The following is a 17,457-nucleotide window of genomic DNA, read 5'->3' as shown; positions in this document are numbered from 1 at the left end:
ATAGGAAGAATGTAAATCTTCCACCTCTGGAAAGCGCCTACACCTAATGGCTTAAGCCGTTGTTCCCATTTCCTCGCTGACCCATCATGCGAAAGGTACACCGTTAGAGTGAGTGCGCCCGCGCTCCGCTCCTTCGACTGATTGTTCGCATCGGATCTTAGGTTCTCTATTGCACTCCCCGATTGGGGTTCTTTTCACCTTTCCCTCACGGTACTTGTACGCTATCGGTCATTGAGGAATACTTAGGCTTAGAGGGTGGTCCCCCTTTCTCGCGTAAAAGAGATCATCATTCGAACACCCCGCATTTTACTGGGAAGGATCGAACCATGGGAACGAATGAACATGGCTATCACCTTCTTTGGCCGGATCTGTTGGAAATATGCCCTAGAGGCAATAATAAAATAGTTATTATTATATTTCTTAGTCATGATAATCGTTTATTATCCATGCTATAATTGTATTGATTGGAAACACAATACTTGTGTGGATACATAGACAAAACACTGTCCCTAGTAAGCCTCTAGTTGACTAGCTCGTTGATCAAAGATGGTCAAGGTTTCCTGGCCATAGGCAAGTGTTGTCACTTGATAACGGGATCACATCATTAGGAGAATCATGTGATGGACTAGACCCAAACTAATAGACGTAGCATGTTGATCGTGTCATTTTGTTGCTACTGTTTTTTGCGTGTCAAGTATTTGTTCCTATGACCATGAGATCATATAACTCACGGACACCGGAGGAATGCTTTGTGTGTATCAAACGTCGCAACGTAACTGGGTAACTATAAAGATGCTCTACAGGTATCTCCGAAGGTGTTCGTTGAGTTAGTATAGATCGAGACTGGGATTTGTCACTCCGTGTGACGGAGAGGTATCTCGGGGCCCACTCGGTAATACAACATCACACACAAGCCTTGCAAGCAATGTGACTTAATGTAAGTTGCGGGATCTTGTATTACAGAACGAGTAAAGAGACTTGCCGGTAAACGAGATTGAAATAGGTATACGGATACTGACGATCGAATCTCGGGCAAGTAACATACCGAAGGACAAAGGGAATGACATACGGGATTATATGAATCCTTGACACTGAGGTTCAAACGATAAGATCTTCGCAGAATATGTAGGATCCAATATGGGCATCCAGGTCCCGCTATTGGATATTGACCGAGGAGTCTCTCGGGTCATGTCTACATAGTTCTCGAACCCGCAGGGTCTGCACACTTAAGGTTCGACGTTGTTTTATGCGTATTTGAGTTATATGGTTGGTTACCGAATGTTGTTCGGAGTCCCGGATGAGATCACGGACGTCACGAGGGTTTCCGGAATGGTCCGGAAACGAAGATTGATATATAGGATGACCTCATTTGGTTACGGGAAGGTTTTCGTGCATTACCGGAAAAGTTTCGGGCTCATCGGTAGTGTACCGGGAGTGCCGGGAGGGGTGCCGGGGACCATCGGGAGGGGTGTCACGCCCCAAGGGGTCTCATGGGCTATGGGAAGAGATAAACCAGCCCCTAGTGGGCTGGAATAAGTTCCCACTAAGGCCCATAAGGTTTGAGAAGGAAAAAACACAAGGTGGAAAGAGTTTCCAAGTGGGAAGGTGGAATCCTACTCCAAGTAGGATTGGAGTAGGACTCCTCCACCTCCAATTTCGGCCAAACCTTTAGGTTTTGAGGCTGCCTCCTCCCCTCCCTCCCACCTATATATACGGAGGTTTTAGGCTGATTTGAGACGACTTTTCTCACGGCTGCCCGACCACATACCTCCATAGTTTTCCCTCTAGATCGCGTTTTTGCGGAGCTCGGGCAGAGCCCTGCTGAGACAAGATCATCACCAACCTCCGGAGCGCCGTCGCGCTGCCGGAGAACTCTTCTACCTCTCCGTCTCTCTTGCTGGATCAAGAAGGCCGAGATCATCGTCGAGTTGTACGTGTGCTGAACGCGGAGGTGCCGTCCGTTCGGTACTAGATCGTGGGACTGATCGCGGGATTGTTCGCGGGGCGGATCGAGGGACGTGAGGACGTTCCACTACATCAACCGCGTTCACTAACGCTTCTGCTGTACGATCTACAAGGGTACGTAGATCACTCATCCCCTCTCGTAGATGGACATCACCATGATAGGTCTTCGTGCGCGTAGGAAATTTTGTTTCCCTTGCGACGTTCCCCAACAGTGGCATCATGAGCTAGGTTCATGCGTAGATGTCTTCTCGAGTAGAACACAAAAGGTTTTGTGGGCGGTGATGTGCGTTTTGCTGCCCTCCTTAGTCTTTTCTTGATTCCGCGGTATTGTTGGATCGAAGCGGCTTGGACCGACATTACTCGTACGGTTACGAGAGACTGGTTTCATCGTTACGAGTAAACCCCTTTGCTCAAAGATGACTGGCAAGTGACGGTTTCTCCAACTTTAGTTGAATCGGACTTGACCGAGGAGGTCCTTGGATGAGGTTAAATAGCAACTCATATATCTCCGTTGTGGTGTTTGCGTAAGTAAGATGCGATCCTACTAGATACCCTTGGTCACCACGTAAAACATGCAACAACAAAATTAGAGGACGTCTAACTTGTTTTTGCAGGGTATGATTGTGATGTGATATGGCCAATGATGTGATGTGATATATTGGATGTATGAGATGATCATGTTGTAATAGAAATATCGACTTGCACGTCGATGGTACGGCAACCGGCAGGAGCCATAGGGTTGTCTTTATACTAACATATGTGCTTGCAGATGCGTTTACTATTTTGCTAGGACGTAGCTTTAGTAGTAATAGCATGAGTAGCACGACAACCCCGATGGCGACACGTTGATGGAGATCATGATGATGGAGATCATGGTGTGACGCCGGTGACAAGAAGATCGTGCCGGTGCTTTGGTCATGGAGATCAAGAAGCACGTAATGATGGCCATATCATGTCACTTATGAATTGCATGTGATGTTAATCCTTTTATGCACCTTATTTTGCTTAGAACGACGGTAGCATTATGAGGTGATCTCTCACTAAAATTTCAAGACGAAATTGTGTTCTCCCCGACTGTGCACCGTTGCGACAGTTCTTCGTTTCGAGACACCACGTGATGATCGGGTGTGATAGACTCAACGTTCACATACAACGGGTGCAAAACAGTTGCACACGCGGAACACTCGGGTTAAGCTTGACGAGCCTAGCATGTGCAGACATGGCCTCGGAACACATGAGACCGAAAGGTCGAGCATGAATCGTATAGTTGATATGATTAGCATAGGGATGCTTACCACTGAAACTATTCTCGACTCACGTGATGATCGGACTTGAGATAGCGGATTTGGATCATGTACCACTCAAATGACTAGAGAGATGTACTTTTTGAGTGGGAGTTCTTAAGTAATATGATTAATTGAACTAATTGTCATGAACATAGTCTAATGGTCTTTGCGAATTACGATGTAGCTTGCGCTATAGCTCTACTGTTTTTATATGTTCCTAGAGAAAATTTAGTTGAAAATTGATAGTAGCGACCTTTGCAGACTGAGTCTGTAAAACCAAGGATTGTCCTCGTTGCTACACAGAAGGCTTATGTCCTTAATGCACCACTCGGTGTGCTACACCTCGAGCGTCGTCTGTGGATGCTATGAACATCCGACATACACGTTACTGATGACTACACGATAGTTCAGTGCAAGATACTTGATGGCTTAGAAGCAAGGCGCCGAAAACGTTGTAAAACGTCACGGAACATAAGTGATGTTCCGAAGAGATGAAATTGTGATTTCATGCTTGTGCCCTTGTTAAGAGGTACGAGACCTCCAAACAAGATTCTTTGTCCACAAAGTAAAGGAGAAAAGCTCAATCGTTGAGCGTGTGCTCAGATTGTCTGAGTACGACAATCGCTTGAATCAAGTGGTAGTTAATCTTCCAGATGAGATAGTGATGGTTCTCCAAAGTCACTGCCACCAAGCTATGGGAGCTTCGTGATGAACTATAACATATCAAGGATAGATACTATGATCTTTTGAGTGATTCGCGATGTTTGACACTGCGAAAGTAGAAATCAAGAAGGAGCATCAATAGTTGATGGTTAGTAAAACCACTAAGTTTCAAGAAAGGCAAGGGCTAGAAGGGATACTTCGTGAAACGGCAAAACAGTTGCTGCACTAATGAAGAGACCCAAGATTAAACCCAAACCCGAGACTAAGTGCTTCTGTAATAAGGGGAACAGTCACTGAGGCGGAGCAACTCTAGATACTTGGTGGATAAGAAGGCTGGCAAAAGTCGAGAGAAGTATATAAGTGATATACATGATGTTGATGTGTACTTTACTGGTACTCCTAGTAGCACGAGGGTATTGGATACCGGTTCGGTTGCTAAGTGATTAGTAACGCGAAATGAAAGCTACGGCATAAACAGAGACTAGCTAAAGGCGAGGTGACGATAAGTGTTGGAAGTGTTTCCAAGGTTGATATGATCAAACGTCGCACGCTCCCTCTACCATCGGGATTGGTGTTAAACCTAAATAATTGTTATTTGGTGCTTGCGTTAAGCATGAACATGATTGGATCGTGTTTATTGCAATACGATTATTCATTTAAGGAGAATAATGGTTACTCTATTTTCTTGAATATTCACCTTCAATGGTTTATTGAATCTCGATCGTAGTGTTACACATGTTCATGATATTGGTGCCAAAAGATACGAGTTAATGATGATAGTACCACTTACTTGTGGCACTGCCACTTGAGTCATGTTAGTATAAATTGCATGAAGAGGCTCCATGCCGATGGATCTTTGTACTCACCTGATTTCGAATCACTAGTGACATGCAAATCATACCACATGAGCAAGGCCTTGTTTTCATTGAGATGAAATAAGATAGTAACTTGTTGGAAGTGATACATTTTGATGTATGCAGTCCAATGGGTGCTGAGGCACGTAGTGGATATCATTATGTTCTTACTTCACTGACGATTTGAGTAGATACAAGAGTATTTACTTAATGAATCACAAGTCTGAAATGTTGAAAAGTTCAATTCAGTGAAGTTCGTCGTAACAAGAGGATAAACTGTCTACGATATGATCATAGAAATGAATATCTGAGTTACGAGTTTTGGTACGCAGTTAAGACAATGTGGAAATTGTTTCGCAGTTCATGCCACCTGGAACATCATAGTGTGATGATGTGTCTGAACGTCATAGCCATGCACTATTTGGTATGGTGCATACTATGATGTCTCTTATCGAATTACCACTATCGTTTATGGGTTATGCATTAGAGACAACCGCACTCACTTTAAATAGGGCACCGCGTATTTCCATTGAGATGACACAGTATAGACTGAGGTTTAGAGAAATCTAAACTGTCGTTTCTTGAAAGTTTGGGGCTTCGACACTTATGTGAAAAAGTTTCAGTCTGATAAGCTCGAACCCAAAGCGGATAAATGCATCTTCATAGGATATCCAAAACAGTTGGGTACATCTCCTATATCAGATCCGAAAGCAAAGTGTTTGTTTCTAGAAACAGATCCTTTCTAGAGGAAAGGTTTCTCTCGAAAGAATTGAGTGGGAGGGTAGTAGAACTTGATGAGGTTATTGAACCATCACTTCAACCAGTGTGTAGCAGGGCGCAGGAAGTTGTTCCTGTGGCGCCTACACCAATTGAAGTGGAAGCTGATGATGGTGATCATCAAGCATCGGATCAAGTTACTACAAGCCTCGTAGGTCGACAAGGTCGCGTACTACTGCAGAGTGGTACGGTAACCCTGTCTTGGAGGTCATGTTGTTGAGCAACAGTGAACCTACGAGTTATGGAGAAAGCGATGGTGGGCCCAGATTCCGACAAATGGCTGGAAGCCATGAAATCCGAGAGAGGATCCATGTATGAAAACAAAGTGTAGACTTTGAAAGAACTACTTGATGGTCATAAGACTATTGAGTAAAGATGGATCTTTAAAAGAAGACAGACGATGATGGTGATAAGTCACTATTAAGAAAAGCTCGACTTGTCGCAAAGATGTTTTCGACAAGATCAAACAGTTGACTATGATGAGACTTTCTCACTCGTAGCGATGCTAAAAGTCTGTTAGAATTATGTTAGTTGTTGATGCATTATTTATGAAATATTGCACGTAGGATGTCAAAACATTGTTTCCTCGACGGTTTCCTTGAGCAAACATTGTATGTGATACAACCAGGAGGTTTTGTCGATCCTAAAGATACTAGCAAGTATGCAAGCTCCAGTGATCCTTCAATGGACTGGTGCAAGCATCTCGGAGTTGGAATATACACTTTGATGAGATGATCAAAGATTTTGGGTTTGTACAAGGTTTATGAGAAACTTGTATTTCCAAAGAAGTGAGTGGGAGCACTATAGAATTTCTGATAAGTATATATGGTAGACATATTGTGGATCAGAAGTAATGTAGAATTTCTGTAAAGCATACAAGGTTGTTTGAAAGGAGTTTTCAAAGGAATACCTGGATTGCGCTACTTGAACGTTGAGCATCAAAAATCTATGGAGATAGATCAAAAGCGCTTAATGAAAGTTTCAATAAGATGCATGCCTTGACAAGTTTTTGAAGGAGTTCAAAATAGATCAGCAAAGAAGGAGTTCTTGGTTGCGTTGTAAGGTGTGAATTTGAGTAAGACTCAAAACTCGACCACGGCAGAATAAAGAGAATAGACGAAGGTCGTCTTCTATGCCTTAGCCGTAGACTCTAAAGTATGCCATGCTGAGTACCGCACCTGATGTGTGCCTTGACTCAAAGTCTGTTGAGAGGTACAGAAAGTGATCCATGATTGAATCACTGATCAGCGGTCAAAGTTATCCTTAGTAACTAAATAGACTAAGGAATTTTTCTCGATTATGGAGGTGTTTAAAGAGCTCGTCGTAAAGGGTTACGTCGATGCAAGCTTTGACACTAATCCGAATAACTATGAGTAGTGAAACGGATTCGTATAGTAGAGTAGATATTTGGAGCATTTCCGAATAGCACGTAGTAGCAGCATCTATAAGATGACATAAAGATTTGTAAAGAACGCACGGATCTGAAAGTTTCAGAACCGTTGACTAAAACCTCTCTCACGAGCAAGACGTGATTAGACCCCATAACTATATGGGTGTTGGATTCGTTGGAATCACATGGTGATGTGAACTAGATTATTGACTCTAGTGCAAGTGGGAGACTGTTGGAAATATGCCCTAGAGGCAATAATAAAATAGTTATTATTATATTTCTTAGTTCATGATAATCGTTTATTATCCATGCTATAATTGTATTGATTGGAAACACAATACTTGTGTGGATACATAGACAAAACACTGTCCCTAGTAAGCCTCTAGTTGACTAGCTCGTTGATCAAAGATGGTCAAGGTTTCCTGGCCATAGGCAAGTGTTGTCACTTGATAACGGGATCACATCATTAGGAGAATCATGTGATGGACTAGACCCAAACTAATAGACGTAGCATGTTGATCGTGTCATTTTGTTGCTACTGTTTTCTGCGTGTCAAGTATTTGTTCCTATGACCATGAGATCATATAACTCACGGACACCGGAGGAATGCTTTGTGTGTATCAAACGTCGCAACGTAACTGGGTGACTATAAAGATGCTCTACAGGTATCTCCGAAGGTGTTCGTTGAGTTAGTATAGATCGAGACTGGGATTTGTCACTCCGTGTGACGGAGAGGTATCTCGGGGCCCACTCGGTAATACAACATCACACACAAGCCTTGCAAGCAATGTGACTTAATGTAAGTTGCGGGATCTTGTATTACGGAACGAGTAAAGAGACTTGCCGGTAAACGAGATTGAAATAGGTATACGGATACTGACGATCGAATCTCGGGCAAGTAACATACCGAAGGACAAAGGGAATGACATACGGGATTATATGAATCCTTGACACTGAGGTTCAAACGATAAGATCTTCGTAGAATATGTAGGATCCAATATGGGCATCCAGGTCCCGCTATTGGATATTGACCGAGGAGTCTCTCGGGTCATGTCTACATAGTTCTCGAACCCGCAGGGTCTGCACACTTAAGGTTCGACGTTGTTTTATGCGTATTTGAGTTATATGGTTGGTTACCGAATGTTGTTCGGAGTCCCGGATGAGATCACGGACGTCACGAGGGTTTCCGGAATGGTCCGGAAACGAAGATTGATATATAGGATGACCTCATTTGGTTACCGGAAGGTTTTCGTGCATTACCGGAAAAGTTTCGGGCTCATCGGTAGTGTACCGGGAGTGCCGGGAGGGGTGCCGGGGACCATCGGGAGGGGTGTCACGCCCCAAGGGGTCTCATGGGCTATGGGAAGAGATAAACCAGCCCCTAGTGGGCTGGAATAAGTTCCCACTAAGGCCCATAAGGTTTGAGAAGGAAAAAACACAAGGTGGAAAGAGTTTCCAAGTGGGAAGGTGGAATCCTACTCCAAGTAGGATTGGAGTAGGACTCCTCCACCTCCAATTTCGGCCAAACCTTTAGGTTTTGAGGCTGCCTCCTCCCCTCCCTCCCACCTATATATACGGAGGTTTTAGGCTGATTTGAGACGACTTTTCTCACGGCTGCCCGACCACATACCTCCATAGTTTTCCCTCTAGATCGCGTTTTTGCGGAGCTCGGGCAGAGCCCTGCTGAGACAAGATCATCACCAACCTCCGGAGCGCCGTCGCGCTGCCGGAGAACTCTTCTACCTCTCCGTCTCTCTTGCTGGATCAAGAAGGCCGAGATCATCGTCGAGTTGTACGTGTGCTGAACGCGGAGGTGCCGTCCGTTCGGTACTAGATCGTGGGACTGATCGCGGGATTGTTCGCGGGGCGGATCGAGGGACGTGAGGACGTTCCACTACATCAACCGCGTTCACTAACGCTTCTGCTGTACGATCTACAAGGGTACGTAGATCACTCATCCCCTCTCGTAGATGGACATCACCATGATAGGTCTTCGCGCGCGTAGGAAAATTTTTGTTTCCCTTGCGACGTTCCCCAACAGGATCTTCCAATCTTTTTAGAAAAGCAGTTCAGTGCGCGCCCCACCCCATCATCAGTCATGTGTTGCCTATGCTTGCGCCTCAAAACGGTTGCTGACTTTGTACAAATCCGTAGGGCGCGCTACAGCAACTTTTCTAACTATGCTTGCTGCTTGCTGGTTTTTCCATCATCCAATCCACAACAAATCGAATGAAACCGCTTCGGATTTCTTTTGATGAAAACGCTTGTTCCGCTCTCGCTCGCCGCTACTAACGGGGTCTCGGTTGATTTTCCTTCCTTTAGCTACTCAGATGTTTCAGTTCGCTAAGTTTGAAAAGTCCAAAGAGCGCAGACTAGCCACGGAGCTTGGATACGGTTTCCCGATCGGAGATCCATGTATCACAGATTCATATCTCCCCATGGCCTTTCGCCTCTGAAAGCGTCCTTCCTTCTCAATGCCCGGGCATCCATCCAATGCATGATTTTCGATAGCGTCGAACATGAGCGGACACCCACACAATCTCGATTTGACACAGCAACACTTTCCACCTTTCTTCCTTCCCTTGGATCAGATAGGAAATCCTCACTTTTCCAAGACAGAAGAGAAGCAAGCAACGGATTGAGCAACTAGCGCGAAAGCCGTTGCGCGTTAGCGCATCCGTTTTCTTGCTTGATTTTTATACGATTTTTTGAGCAACTAGCGCGAAAGCCGTTGCGCGTTAGTGCATCCGTTTTCTTGCTTGATTTTTATACGATTTTCTGAAGTGATCTGTCCAACTAAGTAGAAAAGGACACTAGAGTGTGGCTACACGTGGTATAGGGCTGCTCGTCCCGCCTGGTGTTGAGGGAGCTAAAGTGGAACTCTCACATACATGTTCCTTAAGTTTTTAGCTCATTAAATGATACAGTCCTCGCTGATGGATCGGCAAGTACTCCACGGTCAGCGGCTATCAGCTAACGTTATGGGCCGTTAGTGGTGGTTCATTGCCTATAGTGTTGTAATCTGGAATCCAGGTTTTGTGATAACCGTGTTGTTTACTTTCAGTGTTCTTTATTGTTCACAGCTGGATTGAGCTCAGTTGAGAGTGTCATGCTCTGTCAATATCTGTTGCAGGAGTTGTCATTCTCTGTTACTAGAGTTGTCAATCTCAGATGCAGGAGTTGTCAGTTGCAGCCATTCTCGCTGTGTCAAGCTTGTGACTTGCGTTGTATCAGGTTGGTAACAGCTTGTATCTCGATAGGACTGAATGTAGCCAGGAGTTGTCTTAGGTTAGTCTAATGTGCCAAAACGTTAGTCAAACCACCTAGGTTGTGTTTGTTCTGGAGAGTTCAGCTAGTCTGAGTGATCTGGGTTATCCTACGTTTTATCCCTGTTTCGATCTTTTTTTCGACTATAGGGGTTTTGTAGCAGCCCAGCAGCATCCGTGTGACAGAGAGTCATATTAAGGATATAATAATGCTTTCCCCTTGAACCCCTTGCATAAAAAGTAGGAAAATGGACTGAAATTGTTGGATAAGTGGATTTGCAGTATCTCAACAATCAGAACAGCGAATATTCCATCATCCAAACTAAGCTTCCTCAGATCCTAACCCATTGGTCATTATCGAGCCTCGTGACTCCGGCTGTGTTGATATCTTCGTATTACCTGTTATCATTCTATCTATCTGGTTATTGCTTTATGTGTTGGTTGGTATTGAACTATTTAAGTTTAAGTAGTATAGTTACTGATTCTATTGACTGAAGGATTGCTATTGCTGACATCTTCTATGATGGAAGCCGAGGGAAAGGCCACCAAGAGATTCGGGTGGGTCGGCCTTCTATATTACCTAGTCGCCCGTTACGATATTCCTTTACGAGAATAGCCTACTTTCGCTTCTAAAGTGCCTTTTTTTTCAACAACTCAATAGAACTTTTTTCTTTTTTCATATTATGTTATTTGCACTTTGGATTTTCCTCTCTCGCTCCTGGACTCTTGTTTAGCTTGTTAGAGGGAATGATCCGCCCGGGGATCCGGGTTTTTTCTTTCCTACGATGAAGGTGCCTTAAACCGAATGAATATCTCAAGCACTCGAGTAAGCTGTGGACGCACGTTGAGGACGAAGGGAACGCGCTTCTGTCCTTCTGTCATTGGACTGATCATTTCTTTTTGCTTTCTAGGCCATAGATTAGTGAAATTTCTCTTCTAATGAAATAGATCTTTCAAGTTTTCGTATGAGTCTACTAGTCATAGGTTTCTATTTTGGTATTTCTACCGGAGATAGGTATGGAAGCCACTATGAGTATATATCCAGGTATGCTTCTAACTTCACCTCACGCCATAAACGGAATCCCTATCATGAGCGCAACTGTATTTACAAGTTCAGTAGCCTGAGTGAGCTTTCTCCTCAATATGGATGTGGTGATTGTTCATAAACTTCTTGAAAATCAGACAGACTTATTATCAGTGCTCCAAGCTCCATGTGTTCTAGGGCTAAGACTACGTTGGTGTAGGCTCCCCTTATCCTTCCTCTGGCATTCGCTAATCGATTTCTAAATGAGTGGAATTTCTATTCTCTAACTGCTCAAATAGCAATGGTTTCCTGTTCCGCATTGACCCTAGGATTGGCGGCTTGGCTTAAAGAATATGGGATTCTCTTTCCGGTGGAAAATTTCATCTGAAAATGAGACTGAGACCTACTTTTCGAATTGTCAGAGGCTATGAGATCCACTTTCTTTTGGAAAGGAGAAGGGAGAAGCAGCATTTCAACTGTGTGAGGATGGACTCTAGACCCACTCGTTCTGATTCTGTGATTGCAATTTCTAAAAATGGATCATAAAGTTGATCCTGTTTACTAACTCACTCTCGAAGTAGAACTACCGGACCAGGTAACCAGAAGATAAGGCCACTCGGCAAGACTGGACTAGTTTAACACGGCTTTCTAGTGGAACACTATATATATAGGACTTGTAGAGCTTGAAAAAGCTTGTTTTGGTCTTTTTTTCTCTTTTCTGGGTACTGAACTTCATAGACAGACTTACCAACTGATGAGCCAAAGTAGCAAATTTCTTCTTCCTGGGAGGGGCGGACTCTACGTTGGTAGATCGAACTTTCATTTCTTCCTTCCATTTCATCTGTTCAAGTAGTCTCCTTTTCAAGTAGATACGCTTTGATACCAGACTGGTGTGCATTCTACGCTTACCCAGCGAGCGAAGAAGCGAGCCGATTCCTCTGTTCCGGTAGAGCCAATTCCTTTGAAGAATTGTTTACTTTCTTGTCTTTCCTTCAGTGAACAGAGTGGAAGACCAGGTATCTTCGTAGTTGGCTCTGGAATGATTGCTTGCAGGATTTCATATTTTCCAGTGATCAGCTTAGTTGGAAGAGATAGATAGGAGAAGCGAATGCCACATGCGCGGTGTGCCAATCAATCCAATTTCGTGAGATCGAGTCAAGATAAGAAGGCAAAATTCTTTGGAGTAAAGTCGCCTGGAAGAAAGAATAGGAATTGATCTAGCTATAGTATAGGTAGAGTGTCAGATGAAATGCTTGACAAGGCAAGGAAACAGAACTTCCACATCCTCTGTTCACACTACCTGGATTGGAATTGGTTCTATCGAGATATACTGACTTGAAACAGGAATTTCTTGGTAACTGCTGCTTCTTTGAAGCAAGTGCTTTCAGGTTGGCTCTTCTGATATGTGTATTTGCTACCCATACGGAACAATTTCATTGATGAAAGATGGATGGCTATTCTCCACATTTGCCAGCACAGTGCACTTTTTCTTCTATTTCGTGATTCCTTTCTTTCTGTCGCCATTTGAAAATGGATTTCTCCTCCTGGTTTTAGTCACACACGTCTTTTCCACCTAGGAAGGATGCCCCTACGATCATTCCATGCTCTGCCTTCGCCCGAGCGGTCCCCAGGGAATGAAGCCAATAATGGGAGTGTCAAGGCGGAACTTCATTAATGAAAGGATTTGCACTGCCCCACCGTGCCGCAGGGACGAACTTCAATAGCCCATCATAGCACTCTCAGTCAGGGGGTTAGGGAACTCTTGAAGATATCGATAGAATAACATTTCTTTTTCATAAGTTTAAGTGGACGCAGAGCCAACAAGTGCTGTTTTTCAGCATAAGGTCAGGTTACAGAAAGGCCTATTTTGATAAGCAAGGCATTGCAAACAAATAGGTAGAGCAGAGAGCTAACCTAAGGAGCAAGCTTGTTGTAGTTGGTCTAAAGGGGGAAATAAAGGACTGTCCCGCTACTACTTCCTTGATTCCCGGGAAAGAAGGAAGACCGAGGGTAACTAACTCTTCCTTCTAAAAAATCTATATCCCAGCTCGTTTTCATCGAGCCTTCCCCCCGTTTGGAGTATAGCCAAGTGGTAAGGCATCGGTTTTTGGTACCGGCATGCAAAGGTTCGAATCCTTTTACTCCAGAGCATACTTATTCTAGAAAATAGAAAAAGAAAAAGAAAGTCTCATCCCTAATAAATAAATGAAAGTAGATTTACATTCTTTTTGTATTTCTAGGGGGAATGTTGAGGCAAACTTACGATGCTGACAAGCTGGTTAGGTGCCGAGTTGGATTAGACATCGCAGGTTTCAGTTTAAGAATTGGGAAGAGGTTAAGAACCTAGTGGAATCCACTGCAAGGGGAAGTGCTGAAGTGAAGAAAAGCCCCAATTTTGGAGAGGATTGCATAATTGGAGAGTCGAATTGGAGCAAAGCCGTGATCTGGTAGGCGACTGGTACAAGTGCTAGACTGGAGCTAGACAAGAAGCGTTGAGCAGGAACTTGAGCAATTCAAGAAATCTTAGAAGAAACTGGATATGTGGCAACAAGAAGGGCTTAGCCAGAATCTTGAAACAGGTATGATACCGACACATATCAGCCTGATGTGATGTACCTGAATTCATTCATGTTCTGTGGAGTCTTTCTTTTAATATTCTTATTTTTTTCTCAGTTTAATTAGGAAGCAAATGCGGTTTCAAGATGAACTCAACCTCGAAAAGGAATTCAATTAGCTGTGCAGTTAGCCCTTTTATCTTTAATAATTGGTTGAAATGGATATTGCCTGTCACTTGAAAATAAGGTTGTTTCATTTAGAATTCAGCAAGTTTCTTAGAAAATTGTTATTAAACAGGTTGATGTTCCACTGGGAATGGAATAACAAAGGCTTTTGGCAGTTTGTGGATCGAGATGTGATTCGCTTTTTGAGTAATAGTTTCTTTCATTTGGTGTGCTCTTCCTGGAACCGGTAATAGGAAAAATTTGGTGCATTCTACTTTGCTGTTATGGTATTTACAATCCTTGAATTGTTTGAACCTGACTCTCATTATCTGTCTTCATAGTCTGGAGGGTATTTTGGATATCGTGGAGGTAACTGACGATGAATTCGTCTCTTGCCTCACCGATCTGAACACGGAGTTTCCGAAGCTACAAGAGTGCTTGGTTAAACGGTGCCATTAAGTTTCAACTGTCTTTAAACTTACTACTTCAAGTGCAATTATCAACTCCTTGCAAAATTGTTGGCTTTCTCATCTACAAAAGGCAACTCTGGTATTCAAGGAAACAGACAATTAGGTTCCACTCACTACGTCAACTAAAGCAACTGCATCTGGAGCACTTACCAGGGAAAATAGAATAAATAATGACGTAGTACGAGGGGATTTTTTTTCTCACTATTGCCATCCTGTGTTCAGTTCCAATTTCGTAGTAGGAGACAGACTCAAAGTCAATAGATTCCTATCCTTTTCTATAGACATAGGCTTGGTCAAGTGCTTAAAAAAGAGGTGACCCGAATGATTTCAATGAATTGCTATTTGGTCAGATTGGAACAATTGGATTCGAAAGGAAAGAAAGACTGTGAACGAAGAGGGCCGCCCATGATCGATTGGATTCGACAAATAAAGTAGAGGGCCCGCCCGTGTCACCACCAGTCCACCGAACCAGCTGTAGATCGCTAACTCTCTTGTCGACGCCCGGAACTTATGTACGAGTTAAAAATGAATTGTTCCCGAGTAGAGAGGGCAGGATAAGGATTCAGTAAGAAGGAGAGTCTACTTATGGAAATGCCATCATCTCTTTCCTCAGTAACGGAGTGACTAGCTACCCCGACTTTGTATTCCAGTTCCATTCTTACTGGTGCAGGAGTCCAAAGTGCATCTTCCAACTCCCTAACTGCGTCTTCCATGAAGTTCGGGAGACCCCTCACGTGCCGCTGCCCGTGAGACTTGCCTTTGTACACTTTGCGCATCGCTTCGACTAGACCCCGCTACTACCTCATATCCAAATACCTGCGATCTAGCTCATTCTTTTTAAGCCCTGCAAGCCTAATAGAACCTTGTTTCCTGGGCCAAGTCAGCCTATAAGTAAGTAGGGCTGAAGACAATTTGTTTGTTAGTTTTTCAATCTTCTTCCTTCTATGCTTAGAGTAAGTGGAAATGACCTCCTTGATCAGCAAGTAAGCGAGCGGTAGTTCAGTCTCCAACAAGTGAGGCCGAATAGCCCCTGGTGTCCTTTTCCTTCTAAACTAGCTGCTCTCGCTTGACTCTTCTAGTGAGCAAGAAAACTGGTCGGGGAACTGGGTCGGATCAAAGTAAGGAATGGGAATAGCACTCACTCGTTGAAGGTAAGCCAGAAACAGGGGTTGTCCTCTCCCTTACTTAAGTCCTAGTCCATCTTTTCGTGCCCCAAAGGGGAAGTCAAGCAATAATGAGGGAACTTGACCCACACCTGACGAAAGAGTTTGGTAGCTCGAAGGAAGCAGAAGCAAAACCTGCTTTCTTTCTGTCCCAACCTCCAAGGGTTCCTCCCTGTATGACATAGTCCATTGGATTGGGGCAATGGTACGCACCTATGTTTGGTGTCCCCTCTCTCACTTCCTCGTCAGATCCTGGTCCCAAAGGGCAATACATTGAGTCGGAAAGACGGGGGGGGGGGGGCTTTCGTAAATTCCATTATGTAGCTGAACTAGCCCGTGGATCAGCTCTCATAGTGGGAGAATCAGATTTAAGTTAGGCGCAAAAGAGGGGGTTGACATCATTCGTCGTGATTGGATCAATCAGACTCCCACACAGGAAATGCCAAGGGGCGCCCTTTCTCATTATCATCTACCGCCCATTTCTTCATCATCTGCTGCTGCCTTAAGTGCGTAAAGTAGGCTCAGCTTCTTAGGTTTCTAAATATCTTGTAGTAGCCGAAGGTAGTCCAGTCCGCTTGTTAGATTGAATTGAATCTTATATAACCTATGTAGCTAAAGAGAAAATCATAATAGTCTAAGTGGACCTCTCAAAGGTATAAATAAGTAGACATTAGTCTTACTGGTTCGGCCTTTTTCTTTTTTTGTTATGATGCCCACATTTCATACTTCTCAATTCTTATTTATTCAAGGGTTCGTATGTACTGAGTGACTCTAGGTCTATTCAGATGCAACTTCATGAGAGCTTTATTCGGCCTTTGTATGACCGTCTTCCCTTCCTGTCTATCTCCTTCGGTCAGGTAGTTCTGCTTCCGATGCCGGAGGAGCAGGGTGGGATAGAAGGGTAGTTTCTGAGTTCGAGCTACTGTAGTCTCCCCCGTTGACCATCTTTTTTAGATAGAATCCTCAATGAGTGGAATGGACTCCCAAACTTGCTCCACAGTACTATACCATACAGAGCCGCGCCCTTGTGATATGATAAGAAGAAAAGGGGCGAGGCCGCCCTCTTTTCTTTTCCGCACCAAGCCTTCTTGTAAAATCGGGTGTATAGCTCAGTTGGTAGAGCATTGGGCTTTTAACCTAATGGTCGCAGGTTCAAGTCCTGCTATACCCAAAAAAAAAACCACTCTTGTATTCGTAAGGATGCATAGTAGCCTTCAAAGAGCACTCTTTGGCCTTGAGAAAAGCCCCTTTCTCATCAACATCTCGACTTCGCTCGTTGTTTGAGGTAAGTATAAAGGAGATCAGATCTGTCCCGGGAATCGAAGGATACAGAAATATGGAATGGAGCACAGATTATAGGAAACAAGCAAACAGAACAGGTTGGATCCCATCTTTAACTGCACAGAGCAGCAGCCTACTATTGATTGATGATCTTACCTTCCTGAGAGTCGAGGAACAGCAGATGAGATAGCCGAAAGGGGGGACCCCGGGTAATAGGTTTCCTTTTCCGGTTTAGGCTTGAGATAAATCAGGAACTGAACTTAGCACTCCACAAGTATGGATTGGATTGATTCATTCTGATACCAACTTTCATGCTGGAAGATAAGGTTGCCATACTGGGAAAGGGGGAAAGGAAATAGGATCCCCTCTCTTCTCTACAGGAATGAACTTCTCCTCGCCGACCACTGGCACTATACTTAGGTTAGGCGCAATAGGTGACTTAGGTTGGGTTGTCTGGATCAATCCTACAACGAATAGCTCTCTTTCCTTTTAATGGAACACTCACTAGATTCTGCTAAATAAGGATAACTGCAAAGATAAGCCGAGTCATCCGAAAATCCAGGAAATATTTCCTTGATTTTCTGCATGGCATATTTCC

General features: G+C 43.9%; 1 non-coding gene across 1 annotated transcript; it reads left to right on the top strand.

Annotated features, from left to right (window-relative positions):
• The first annotated feature begins 16,676 nt into the window (after positions 1 to 16,676).
• Positions 16,677 to 16,749, top strand: TRNAK-UUU. Its single transcript has one exon. It is a non-coding gene; the product is annotated as a tRNA-Lys (tRNA).
• The last annotated feature ends 708 nt before the right edge of the window (positions 16,750 to 17,457 follow it).

This window comes from Hordeum vulgare, chromosome 2H (genome assembly GCF_904849725.1).
Source record: "Hordeum vulgare subsp. vulgare chromosome 2H, MorexV3_pseudomolecules_assembly, whole genome shotgun sequence".
Classification (NCBI taxonomy): Eukaryota; Viridiplantae; Streptophyta; class Magnoliopsida; order Poales; family Poaceae; genus Hordeum; species Hordeum vulgare.
Note: the sequence above shows the minus strand (reverse complement) of the source record. Positions and strands in the feature narration are given on the sequence as shown.